Consider the following 14,946-nt stretch of genomic DNA (forward strand, 5'->3'; position numbering starts at 1 on the left):
ACGTTCGTATATATCTACCTATATTACATATTGAATTTTAATAGCCAATTTCAAACCAATAAATCATCGAAAAAAACAATTTCTGTGTCCAATCAAAGGAATAGCTGTGAAGAACTGAAATAAATACGTTACATCTTCATTTTAATCAACAAAAGGGCCTGCTATGTTTCTTGATTAATAAAGCAAACCAGGAAAGCGCAATCATAAAAGTGCGTTTTATGAGAGGTTAGATATGAATCGGGAAAGAAATGAGAGGTTGATAATCCTCCCCGAAAGGGATTAAATATTTGATTGAAGTCAAAGCTGAAATGTTTTGTTTTTCTAGTATTGTATTTAAGCAGTAGACAATGCCTAAACTTATTTATTTACAACATGATAAGAGATTGAATACTTGTGATTAATTGCAGACTAGATATACGGAACCAAGGTTTCCCTGGTGACTAATTTCAGCAATACCGGTACATGGTGTGTGCAGAGTTGTCACAAAACTAAAAATGCTCTTGGATGTGTCGAATGAAATAAAAAATTAGCATACACGTGTACCAGCGTTTTTTCTCAACTTGCCCCAAATTTTTCATATCGCCTCAAATGCTGACAACAATTTTTGTGACGCTACCAGTAAGCTAATTAAACCGGAATTTGGCATGCTATCCTCATTTCCGATTGGTCACATCGCCCCAGAGAATTGACCGCCTAGGTTGAAATTGGTAATGCCAATTACCTGAAAATTTTGACAATTTTTTTCGTTTTTCGAGAATAATTTCGAAGTTTACGAAATGGTAACATTCCCGCTTCATATCTCTACAGAAACCCTATATTTGGCTTCCAATGCCGTTCGACCGAACCTCCTAGCACAATTTTTAAGGGTACTTTGGAGGAAGATCGGTTTTGATCAATATTCGCACAAAGTACCCTTAATGCTAAAATTATTAATTACTGCCGGTTCGAATTGCCCCAAATTTTGGTATGTTATTGAACTTTAGTAGTAGAACAATAGTTAAATTACCCACCCTTCGAAATCGACCTGCGTGACCATATTTCAGTGGTCGAAAAGAGAAGTCGTGAGGTCAAGTCTCACATAACCCCATGTGTGGGAAATCGTTGGAAAGGTCTCGGCGAGAGGATTTAAAATATAAATACTGTATGGGGTCTGAGACCACCCCCCGAAGTTTCAGAGAATGCAGAATATTTTTGAGTTTGAGCCCATTCGGTGTTAGATTATCTGCCAATCTGCTGCCGTGTTATATTCTGGAGAATTGCCGATTCTAATTCTTCTGCTTCTGAACCGTCGGGGATGATCTCACACCCAATAAAGTATATATATTCTGTGTCCGCTCATCAAGACCTTTGCAACGAATCTAATGATACCCCACACATGGGGTTATGTGAGACTTGACCTCACGACTTCTCTTTTCGACCACTGAAATATGGTCACGCAGGTCGATTTCGAAGGGTGGGTAATTTAACTATTGTTCTACTACTAAAGTTCAATAACATACCAAAATTTGGGGCAATTCGAACCGGCAGTAATTAATAATTTTAGCATTAAGGGTACTTTGTGCGAATATTGATCAAAACCGATCTTCCTCCAAAGTACCCTTAAAAATTGTGCTAGGAGGTTCGGTCGAACGGCATTGGAAGCCAAATATAGGGTTTCTGTAGAGATATGAAGCGGGAATGTTACCATTTCGTAAACTTCGAAATTATTCTCGAAAAACGAAAAAAATTGTCAAAATTTTCAGGTAATTGGCATTACCAATTTCAACCTAGGCGGTCAATTCTCTGGGGCGATGTGACCAATCGGAAATGAGGATAGCATGCCAAATTCCGGTTTAATTAGCTTACTGGTAGCGTCACAAAAATTGTTGTCAGCATTTGGGGCGATATGAAAAATTTGGGGCAACTTGAGAAAAAACGCTGGTACACGTGTATGCTAATTTTTTATTTCATTCGACACATCCAAGACCGTTTTTAGTTTTGTGACAACTCTGCACACACCATGCACCGGTATTGCTGAACTTAGTCTGGTACATCGGACGCGTATACATAGGTTGCTTGGTAACAACTTTCATAAATCTCCTCATCGATTTGGTATTACCAAATTAGTAATACTTTCTTATTGAGGGCAATCACAATAGCTTCGTAACGTTAGTAACATGAGAAAAACATTAGCAAGTTCGCAAAATATATCCATCAAAAATTGCCTTGCGAATTTGCGTGTCTCTTTGGCTATTTTTAAGTGAGTAAAAAGTTCGCAAATCTATTTAGTGCGATGCGAACTTGCGAACCTTTTGTGAATACCCTCATTTTCTCTAAATAAATTCTAAACTCAAAAAAACAGACTTCATCAATTATGCATTTCAAAAAATAAATATGAAATTCGAATAATAAATTCTGTAAATAATAAATCCACTTCAGGCTAAACCTGGCTCGGGCTCTGCGAACCTTGCACAGGATATAATGAATTTGTTACCAAATTATGGGGCCCGAGATTTTACGCTGAGAGAAACTGAAAGGGGCCCAGCGTTACCATGAAATTAGTACCATGTTATTACCATGAAATTCGATCACTGCCTCTGTACGTCGGACATACAGGGTGGACAGAAAAGGCTGCACCAGGCGATGCATTTTTAAGGCAAAATTTTAATAATTTTAATAATTAGTTAGGGAAAATTTTGCAAAGAAAATTTTGGCCGCCCATTCCACCATTGACTTCGAGTGAGTTGGCCTTAGTTCTCATTGCCTGAAAATTAGTATGGTCTGGTCATGCAAATAGTTTTTTATTTATTTTTTAGATACGTTGGACAAAGACACGCCGAATTCAAGAAGGGTCGAGATTGGAGTTGCTACTAAATAAATACCAGTTTTATTTACACGTGATAATTTAGCACTGTTAAATTTAATGTATCAATAAAAAATTGTTTACAAAATTAATTTTTGATACAGACTAACACAATCAATATATGATTTTTAGCCACCCCAACAATCCCAATATTCCGAAGTCGTAATTTTGAGTCGATCAAGAATTTTCCATAATAAATAAGAAGGGGAAACGAGGTTTTGGAGTAAGAGGTCAAAATATGCCAACTTATTGGAAACTAGCCGATAAACTGTTATTCAACCGCCTCAACCTTAAGGGGCTTAGGACGCCGACGCATCTTGCCCACGCTAAACTTTGGCCTCGCACAGGCCCGGTTGAACAACAACATAATTAAATATGGCACACAAACAGGGAATGGGTACTCCGGTCCAGCGTGGAAAGGTGTAAAATTTACACAGTTTTCGTCAATATTTTTTGCACTGTACTCCACCGTTGATGCCGGCATTAGATAATTATGCATCACTGATTAAGTCAGGTATCTAAAATTGGATGAGATCAAACAAAAGCGACATAACAACACGACTAACCGCCGTGTTGCTTCTAATTGAGCCATGAACTCACCGATTGCATCATATACATACGACATGCTCCCACTTCAAGATAAGTGATTACCTTAGGTCGGGACATGACTGACTAAACTTATTGCGAAATCCAATTAAAATAAAATGAACAACTAAATTTATCTTAATGTATAAGATTGGATCAACATATAAAATAAATTCGAGTATCTATCATTGCATAAATATGAAGGTACACACCTATTAGTTATTCATACTAAAAATCTTGGAATATGTACATATGTAATTTGCACACGATTCCGCATTTGAAAATGACCTGTATTTTAAGTTGCAATTTTTATTGATAATTTGCACACGTTTTCACCTTCATGGCATGGAGCTTCAAGGAATGGACGCATAATATCAAATTTTCTCGGCGAGTGACGCTCTTGTACCTGTACGCGCCTTAATAAACACATTCTAAGTTAATTGATTGATGGCAGCATTCGTATATAAGTATCATCCTCAACCACCCATCCATACTTGGAAAAGATCAAGTAAAGGCGACAAAGTAAAAAAAACACCTCAAATGGTTTACCTTTTGCTTTCTTACCACGTCCTAAGAAGTACATTGGTCGAACTGATGGGCAAAATTGAGTACAATTATTCCTTAGTCCATATGTTACTCTAACATGCGAAATAAATGTTGCCAGCATTGGCATCTACAGTGACCCAAATGGGTGAAGGCACCTTTGCATATTTTTTATCTCGATATGATGTCGTGAACTTAGAACTTCGAAACTTGGTACACATGTGCAACAACTAAACGCCGACTAATGCCGCGTCGTAGATTTTTCAGGTCACCGACAGATCAAAGGTCAGAATTTTTTTTAAAAGAATTTGAGAGGCAAAAATAAAAACTTTGTGGATAATTTTTTTTAACTTTTGCATAATTTTTGTTCGATGCTAAAAGCGATTACAAGAAAAATGACGTTCCACATGACCATGGGCGATTTTTTTGACGCCTTCGGGAATTTTTTCGCCAAGGGGTGTGTGAGGGTCTATTTTCGCGACCGCGGCGAAATTCAAAAAACTGAAATATAGGAAAGTACATTTATTGTGTTTGTATACTTTTTTGCCTCTCAAATATTTTTACAAAAAAATTCCGACCTTTGACCTGTCCGTGACCTGAAAAATCTACGACGCGGCATTAGTCGGCGTTTAGTTGTTGCACGTGTGTGCCAAGTTTCAAAGTTCTAAGTTCACGACATCATATCGAGATAAAAAATATGCAAAGGTGCCTTCACCCATTTGGCTCACTGTATGTACTAGATACTATCTAGTTAATACAGTTATTCGTATTCCGACACTTTAAAGTCAAAAGTTTAAAGATTAGACTCGTAATGTCAGTTATCTAAAATTGGCCGAGATCAAAGAACAGCGACATATTGCTGTTACCTACTTGGACATTCACTCAGCAAGCGAATAAATAACTCTAACTGTCGTGGGTTTTTGCCTATAATCGAACCATGAACCCACTGATTGCATCATACACGACATGCACCTACATCCAGATAACTGATTACCGTAGGTCGAGACATGAGTGACAAACCCGATTGCGAAATCCAATTAAAATAAATTTATCCAACAATAATATTTATCACCAAAGAGACAAGGTGGTAATTAGTGGGGAATAAAAGCAACTATTGCAGCCTAGTTTTCAATCAGTCTGTTCCGACGCTCAGTAATCACCAGCTAAGCTTTTTTTATATTCACCAATCCGCAGGTAATAAATTGGCATGCAATCAAAATTTCGTCACTATTTATACGTATATTAGCCTCGAATTGATTGCCTCTAACGTTAAGTGGTAATTGGTACCCAGTTATTACTTACTCCCTGGTGGCAGAGAGAATGTTAAGTCGTCATAAATATAAGCACACTTGGTAATTGTACATTATGTTTCACCAATTTCTTTAGAATATCGACAATTCATCCGGGGCGATGAAGACGAGGTACGCTTTCTGTATCATATTTCTCTTCTCAGCCACCCTCTTGGACCAAGTGTGGGGTGAAAATGAAAGTTGTGGTCCCCGGTCTCGTCCAGACCCTGGACTATGCCCCTTTCAAAATGGGGTCACAATGCGCTGCGAATACCAAGTTGGTCTTGGGGGAGGATGCGCTTGTTGGCAATGCAAATGTCCAAGCTGGGCGCCGCATGTAGAAGGTCATGGTTGCGTCCCCCTGCCCTGTTGTTAAAAGGCGGAGATCGAGGCGTAATTAAATTCCTTAGCTTACTGTTCTATTAGTAATTTGATCAAATTGGCTTTCCATAAAAAATAAATCAGAACATCTATCAATGCATGACAAAGTTGTTGTTGTATGTTCGAATTTATTTCTGCAAGAGATAAGCCTCGCACTCATTAGGATGGATTAGCCTTCACCTACTTGTCTTAAGAATTGCGTAAATTATTTTGTGTTGAAATTGGGATTTGATTAAAGCACTAGGATGCAGGTATTATTACAATAATATAATTTCCACACAGGTTTTACCGTCCGAATGAACAGACAATTGTGGGCCAGGACTTGCCCTGCCTGCCTTCTGAGTTAGATTAGCTAATGCAAAATTTGGAACTCAAAATCAAAATTTGGAACTCAAAATCAAAATTTTGCAAAATGCTAAGCAGAATTGACATAATGTGTGGGGCAAAGTGGTACAACAGTCAGAATCAGTCTGCCATTACCCCAAGGGTTGCATTACAGACTGGTAAGAGTATTGTTGCTCACTGTCGGATCACTTGCGTCAGTTGGTTATCTCATTTCACGAGTACCTCAAATAAGAGACTCAAGTACGGAATAAACGCCGTTAAACTTGGACTTTATGTTATCAATGATAACTGATAATCACATGATGAGCAAAGTGCATACGACTTCGATAAAGTAGGGTGACAGTATAGAATTAGTAAAAAAAGATCAGGGTTCCACACACTCTAAATAATCAAGTAATAGGCGGTAATTATATATGACTCTCCCGGCATTTGGAGTTATCTGCCACTGCGGTGGTAGTGAATTTTCGTGGTGGTGGCGCTAATTTTCTACCGCTGTGGGAATAACTACAACCGTCTTAGTAACAAATAGCGCCACCACCAAGAAAATCCACTACCACAGCAGTGGCGAATAACTCCAAGTCCGGTAGTGTCATATATTATTAGCGGATTGTTTACAGTGTAGACTGTTCTCGCGGACATATTTTTTATTCCCAGGTGCCTACATAACCATACTATCCTATATGTAGCTGCAAAAATGCCAAATTCCACCTGGTAAATAATAAAAATATGCAATTGTTATAATTAAGCAGTCCCAGCTAAAAACACGTATTCTGTTTTTTTATTGCTAATCATAATAACCAATTCCGTACTGAAATATTACCATTGTAACCAGCCGGTGTCAGATTATCGCTAATCATGCATACAACCTGGTATCGGATTACATAATCGTTTCTATAAAAAATTCCGTCTTATTTTTTTTGCAACTGTTCCACAAACCCTGGCCACACCGGTTACATCATGTTGCAAAGTATTGTATTGGTATGATTTATTCCTTTTTTACGGCCTCATCGGGCCCATAAAGGAGCAAATTTTACAAAGTCATTAAATGAGTCACAAAAATTACAGTATGATGAGTAATTAAATTGACATTCATTAAATCAGGGAGTTCGATTTGATAAGAGATCAGTATGTAAAACAAGGTCATAATAATGCACACGAAAGAAAGAGTTGAGTCAGTTATTTAACAACCATCGTGACAGTAAGTATGTCATAAAAGTGTATAATTGTTGAGTCAGCCGAGATTCCAGTCCATGGGTGAAGAAATTGAGCGATGTGATATTGGTCAAGGAATGTTGTTGTGAGGAGAGGAAGCCAGCCCAGCCAGATTGAGATGCGACGTATGGTGATATTTTGGAAGGGAGAAGAAGTGTGTAGAAGAAATTATGACATCCGGTCGGTGATAGGTAGATAAGAGGGGGAGGAGACGAATGTGATATGGGATCGTGGGTGCTGTTGCTCCTGCAATCCTTGCCTACCGGAAAGGGAAGAAGAACAAAGTCCACGCATTGGAGTGTGATGACAAGTCGTAGTACGCCTCCTCCATCGAAGATAGAATGCGCCACATCCTGTTGAAGTGGGTCACAGCGGCCGCCACGGCGTCCCGATGTGGTCACTGATTCCCAACGAAGAATGACCCCCAGGCGTCCCTTGGGTGGACACGAATGATGATGGCTGGAAGAGCGTCCTCGGTCCCGGCCTCCATCATTTGGCGAAAAACGTAGCAAGATGTGGCGACGAAGTAACAATGACGTACCCGGTCCTCCTCGTGGATGATAATACAGTTCGGTTTTAACAAGACGCACACACAAAATTCTGCCCCCACAAAATTATGAGATGATTGTCCCGTAGTGTTGACGAGTGTCAGAAAGATATACTTTCAGTAGCCGGGGTAGTTTGTTGCAGTATTTTCAGTGCACAATTTAACAGTTTACACTTTCATGCGCAAAGCGCAAGGAAAGAGCTGAGTAAAGTGTGTAGTTGTTACGTGGAGCCGATTGAAATGCAGAGAGAGAGAGACTCGACCACTCTCCTCCGTGTCTCAAACCGAACTACATCATGTTGCAAAACTAACATGGATCTCATTAAAAGATAAGTTATTACCTAAGGTCGGGACATGATTGACAAAAGTTATCGCGAAATCCAATTAAATTAAGGTAATCGAATCACGTACATAACGTGGGCCGCAGAATGAATAAAGTCCACTCTCTCCACCCCACTTTTATCCAGTAGCCTTCCAGATGTCGCGTAAATAATCCGGTAACAAATTGCTACGATAAAATCATACTTACAAGGGACACTCACGACCTGTCGTTCGTGTCCAGGGTACCCACTATGTTTTTTAGAATCTACCAGGACCCTAGATAAAGGATCCATTCATATTTCTGTGTAAAACTCATATTTGGCGCCGTGGCGTGGCGCCAAATTCGCCAAATTTGCAGGTTTTTATTTTAAAAATCAAGTTTTTCAAAATATTGCTTTTTTCAATTTTTTTCAAAATTTTGAGATTTTCTTAAACATGGGAATTGGGCGAAAAAATCTGAAAAATGTCACAAAAATAAAAATTTTTCATTTTTTATTAAGGGGTAAAAACCCCTTTATGGGAATGTCTTGTCTGTCTGTCTCTCTGTCTGTCCGTCTGTCTGTCCGTATCCACGATAACTTTAGAACGGATGCGTATATCGAGATGCGGTTTTCGCCAAAGTATTTCTAATTTTTGAAGTATGGATGAGTTCGAAGATGGGCATTGTAGGTATTAAGGTCACGGCGCCATGGCGACGACGCCGTGTCGAATAGGTGTCGAATTTTTTGTTTCGACGGTTTTAGACGTATTTTGGGACGGGGATTTCGAAAATCGACATCATTTTGACGTATGATGGCCGTGTGACCGTGTAGACGACGCCACTTGAATTATGCCATGTGGGGTGTCTATCGAAAGGTATAGTCGTGTACGTTCAAAGTACGCGGGAGTTATGTCGAAACGGGGCGAAATGAGACGTGGGGTAATGTGAGATAATTGGGGAAAATGACGGGAAAGTATTGGAAGACGATTTGGGTGTGCCACAAGGACAGTTACGTGCGTTTTCACCCCTTTGCTACATTTCGTTTGCAACGGTTTATTTATTTCCTAAAGGTTTGACCTTTGTGATCATTTTAAGCCCAAACTTTTGCAAATCCCACAGAAACTGCAAAAGTTATGAAGGTTTGAAAATGGTCGAAAACACAGATTTTTAAGTTTGACGCCACGCCATGGCGCCAAATATGAGTTTTACACGGAAATATGAATGAAACCTTCATTAGGGTCCTAGTCGATTCTAAAAAACATAGTGGGTACCCTGGACACGAACGACAGGTCGTGAGTGTCCCTTGAAAGTCTACGTATTCGTAAATCCTTGAAAAATTTATATTTCTTATGCTCCTATATTCAGTAGTTTCAAAGCTGTTTTGAATTACAGAAAAAAACTGTAATTTCTGTAAAAACACTTTTGAAACTATTAATTTTGGCGAACAGTTATTTTAATGTTCGCTGTAATATTCATCAGATCGCATTGTGACCAGTATTGTGAGCTAATTGTAAATAATTCCTTTCCCTGACTAAGTACAGTACTTATGTATCCATCTGTCTGTCTATCCGTATTAGGGCCGTGAAACTTATCAAATCTCCTTCAAACTTTGGAGACATGAAAAATTACGACTCCAGTTTTAAGATGAGCAAAATATGTGGAAAATGATGTCCAAATTTGTCGTGGTCAGGAAACCCTTTACAAATTTAGTACTTCAATTATTAAGAAGACCACGATTCGGGCTTCCAAATATTTTTGAAATTTGCGATCCGTAAATTTGTAAAACGTCAAACATTTCTTAACCAAATGTTTTCGTTGTTCTTACAACCGTTTCCGACCGTTTTTTGTAACTCTCAAATCGTATTACAGGATTTCGCGAATTTTCAGCCCCACAAAGTTAAGTAAGTAAGTAGTTTATTTACGAGATTGTTTGGCCATAGCCTTATACAATCATATTATTGATATTACATATTGTTACAATTTCTAGTCTAATTTTCCTCATCTCCTCTAATTTGATTAACAAAATCTCTTATACGGAATACATTTCTAAAGAATGTTTTTAAACTTTTAATCGTACTCGGCTGTATCCTATTAACAAATTGGTAATAATCATTTTCACTTGTTGGTACATTTTGCTCTGGAAACGAAATATATCGTGCGTAATTATAATTCTGACATATACATATCATGTGGAACAAAGTGTCTTCTTGTCCGCTGTTAGATACTAAACAATTGGGCGTTTTTTCCTTATAATATAAATTATTCAACTTGTTGAGTCGGACGATCTTATCTTTTTTACTTATCTGGTTTGCATTTATTCTTAACTGTGCTATCAATATGATTTGATTCCAAGGGACTTCCCAGTTTAAGTATAACTCTGCTCTTACATTGGTTTTGATAAGCTTATAGTGTGGGTAGCCCTGATCTTGGTTCATTTTTTCTATGTCAGCAGTGACTAATTTACTTCTTTAAGCCCCACGGAGTTAAACACATCGTTAGATTGGAGGCTAACATGGCAAAAAATCTGGCAGATCTCAAAATATTCTACTGTTTCTGGAACTTCAGGAAGAGTTCATACAATAGATAAAGTATAGATTTTCTGAATCCACTCACCGACACCTTTCTAACGGAACCCCACTCGTGTCCGTATGCAAAACCTGACCTTTCCTTAGTCTCAAATCGTAAAATTCGTTTTGGGAATTTCAAGAAAACGCTCGGAGCGGTTGTGCTACAACACCTACAACCGTTTTAGGGAAAGAAAATTAGGATTTTTTTTGTGAAAACCACTTTAAAAAATGTTGACCCCTCTGTGTGCCAAAAATCGCAGATTGGGTTATTTTTAAACTTTGAGCTCCTCCAAATCCGTGAGAGGGACAGAATACAAACGCACAAATGCTGCTCAAATGCACAAATGCACAAATGCTGATTATAAAAAACATAGTGGGTACCCTGGACACCACGACAGGTCGTGTGTGTCCCTTGTCAGATAACTCGGATAGAAAGCAAAACGTCACACAAAGAATTAGGTGGCAAACAGAAGTGGGAGGCTTAAAATATGGGGGAAAATGAAAATAATTTGAGATTAAACAGTAAAGTGAACTGTTGTATGTGCATGTATTTATGTATGTGATTATATCATTAACATTTCATAGGTATGTTTATACACATATTTGTGTACCTAATACTATAGATTGATTAATTCTAATATATATGGTTATTTATGTATTTAAATAAGTAAGAAATCCAAACCATCTTCGGTAGGAATCGCCCTTCAAATACATTACTAGGTATGTACCTATGATCCTATAAACATATGTATGAACATGTAATGGATATTAATAATTATTCCTATGTCAATTATTCAATCAATTATTTTTAATCTCACTATACCCTGTAATCAATCGTAATTTCAAAATGGAAGTGTAGCGTGCCAGTAGGGTACACAGATAGCAAACACATATGCTAATTAGACATGCATTCCAATGATTTACATGTCTAATACAATAAACATCTGTACATAGACATCTCAATATATATATCTGTTCAACTGTATATAAACACTTGTGTGAATATTTCGCAATAAATTCACTTTAGGTTTTTGCAACATGTCACCATGAAATGTATTATGATAATTCCAAATATGTAGCCTCATATTTGTGTGATTTCAACCTTAACTCTCCCTTTGGGTTATATATAATGAAATTTATTCTCAGCTGCGTAAAAGTTAGCTCACCTTGCTTATAAAGACTTATAAACTATGAATGTCTTAATTGAATAATTACTGATTACCATACCCCGGCAAAATATTTTTTTATAAACCCCGATATATTTATTTAATATTTTCGAAAAAAAACGTCAAAATATTTTTTTTTAAATATTTTTATTTGTACGTCAAACGACGAGTTTTAACTAAAATTCATCTCTTAGGCAGAAATTAGGCAGAAACAAGTTGCAATTTCAAGAATTACTAGCCTTAACCCAAGGCGTCTGTCAGAGAGCAAAAATTTGTGCATTGTAAAACTGCGCTCAGCTTTTACCCGAGCGAACTTTAGCCTCCATTGTAAGCAAAAAATTTAAAACAAAATGCAAAAAAATACATTAAAAACCCAAAATATGCTGCAAAAAAATCAAAATATCACAAAAAAATATTCTTGTAAAAATGGCGAAATATTGTCAAAAATATTTATGTTTGCGAAAAAATGGCGAAATATTGTCAAAAATATTTATATTTGCGAAAAGTCCAAAATATTTTTAAAAATTGAAAACATTTTTTAATTTTTGATAACCACTAGTGTTGATAAACAACCCTACAAAGTTTTGGGTTCGGCGTGTTCGAGATGAAAAAGTCGTAAATAAATAAATAACCGGCGTATGCTGATTATATACATATATATAATTAGGTAAGAAGGAATAACTGCACTTCTAAATACTGGAAGTGGAATCCTGTCTAACCTGTCAAAGTGTGAGTGAGTTGTTGTGCACGGGTCTCCATCGATTAGTGTGAAGTTGGCCTCTCCTTTTTTTTATTATTTTAGCCGAAGATAGCCGGTTAAGCCGAATTTTATCCGACATTTTGCAGCTCCCGCCTATAAATCCCGCCTGTATGGGGCAACGTGAGATTTGCACCCCATGCTCCAGAATTGTTCAAATTCACACTTCCTGTCACTCCCGCCCAATTTTAGGGGCAAGTAGAGATTCGTACTCGTGTATATATTATCGACCCAGTCAAGTGTGATGGCCAGTACAACGATACTTTCGGCGTATTTCCAGACGGATTTCGTTCTGGCGAAGCCAGAATGAAACTAACCCTCGTTAGCATATAAAAATACTCAATTATTCCCATGCTCATTTTCACCTCGGTGCTATAACAGAATTTTAATAGTACACCTGAACCATAAAAATTTGTATAATCTGTCATCAAATTTCTGAATATCGAATAAAGGCTTTGCAATTAAATTGTTTGAAAATATGCGCATTTATAACCATACTTCATCCAGCCCTTCACAGAGTAAACAAATTGCATACAGAATTTTTAATAACGGCTAAGTAATCGGGTAACATTCAGCACTATATGTACACATTCAAGAATACCCAAACATTCGGGATTTCAGTTCTCGAAAACGGCATCTAACTTTTCCTTCGGACCGACCGCATTAAGTAGCCAGTAAAGTGTTCTAACCAACGCATGTAGTGGCTTATCATGCACCGATAAGATAACCTGAAAATACCCGGGCAAAACTCAACATCTGTACATATATATATATATAGCAAAATACCGATTTTTCGGATTTAATTTCTCGAAAACGGCATCTAACTTTTCCCTCGGACCGACCGCATTAAGTAGCCAGTAAAGTGTTCTAACCAACGCATGTAGTGGCTTATCATGCACCGATAAGATAACCTGAAAATACCCGGGCAAAACTCAACATCTGTACATATATATATATATAGCAAAATACCGATTTTTCGGATTTAATTTCTCGAAAACGGCATCTAACTTTTCCATCGGACCGACTTAATTAAGTAGCCAGGACATTGTTCTAACAAACGCACGTAGTGGCTTATCATGCACCGATAAGATAGCCTGAAAATACCCGGCCAAAACTCAACATATGTACAAATGCATATACCAAAATACCGATTTTTCGGATTTAATTTCTCGAAAACGGCATCTAGTTTTTCCGTCGAGGCTCCATTTAGTAGACAGTAGGATCTTCTAACAATCTTATATATTGGCTAGTCATGCACCGATGAGATAAACCGAAAATGCCCTGCCAAAACTCAATATATGTATGCACATATGTATGTGTGTACATGCATGAATACCGATTTATTTTTGTGAAGGTGGGAAAATGGATTTGCATTTATATGAAAAGTTATAATATGCTGAATATAATATGCTGAATAATAATGCTTGCATAATTGGATGTATAAATTTAAGTCGGCAGAATTTAGTACATACGACTATATCGTTCCAATAATTCTAAATATAATTTGATGAGATCGCCTGAAAATGTACTAATTGATTATAGCTGAAGAGGCGTGTGACAAAAAATAAGTAGATACTATCCTTTTACTTAGGCTTGTCACCTCATTTGCATAAATCTCAATAGCTCATTTTCGGCGATACGAGCTTTCCATGTTGAATAAACTCTATGGCTCTTACGAATGCGTCAAAATATGCAAATGAGGTGACAAGCCTAAATAAAAGGATAGTAGGCGTTTATTACTCCAAACAAATCCAAAAATAAAATGTTGTTGTCAAGTCAAAATGACAGACCCCAACAGGAGTCGAACCTGGGGCTTCTTGGTTAAAGATAGACCAGAGCGTAATTGCGCTACCGGTACTTGCTTGAGGTAAGTACGCTTTTACTGCATATTAATGTTGTTAACTGCTCACAGATTATTTCGTAATCTTGCAAAATATTAATCTTCAAAAATAAATGAAACCAACATTACCCTTTAGTCAATTCTTCAAAGTTACGAAGTTAGACGGGGTTTATGTTTAGTTGTAACAATTCAGAATGATTGGACAGATTTTTTGTCTTATTTTGGAAAATTATTAAGAATTGTTACGCCTGACATTTTATTATTATGATTACGTCTGATGTTTGGCTAAACAATCCGAAATTTATGTCATAATTACAAGTTTACTACGGTTGGAAGTGCGTTTATCGAATTTTACAATTCGTCAAGGGTAGAATTGTTTTTGATGAGATGTGTAAATGTGTTTGTGAAAAGTGTACAAAGTATCGATTTTTATGAGGTTTTATGTAGTTCGGACGACATGGTTGATATGTTATCAAGTTTTGCCGATGTTAAAGTACGTATTCCTTCACCAGTTCGACATTTTTTGCAAACCAGAATTAACTTGGTAAATCCGTACAGAGTAATAAAAACG

The 14,946-nt window shown here is 37.2% G+C and overlaps 1 long non-coding RNA gene across 1 annotated transcript; it reads left to right on the top strand.

The window, feature by feature from the left end:
- Positions 1-5,014: 5,014 nt before the first annotated feature.
- Positions 5,015-5,747, top strand: LOC110862234. The gene is made up of 2 exons (XR_002549146.2): positions 5,015-5,164; positions 5,357-5,747. It is a non-coding gene; the product is annotated as an uncharacterized LOC110862234 (long non-coding RNA).
- Positions 5,748-14,946: the final 9,199 nt, after the last annotated feature.

Source organism: Folsomia candida, unplaced genomic scaffold (genome assembly GCF_002217175.1).
Source record: "Folsomia candida strain VU population unplaced genomic scaffold, ASM221717v1 Fcan01_Sc051, whole genome shotgun sequence".
Taxonomy (NCBI): domain Eukaryota; kingdom Metazoa; phylum Arthropoda; class Collembola; order Entomobryomorpha; family Isotomidae; genus Folsomia; species Folsomia candida.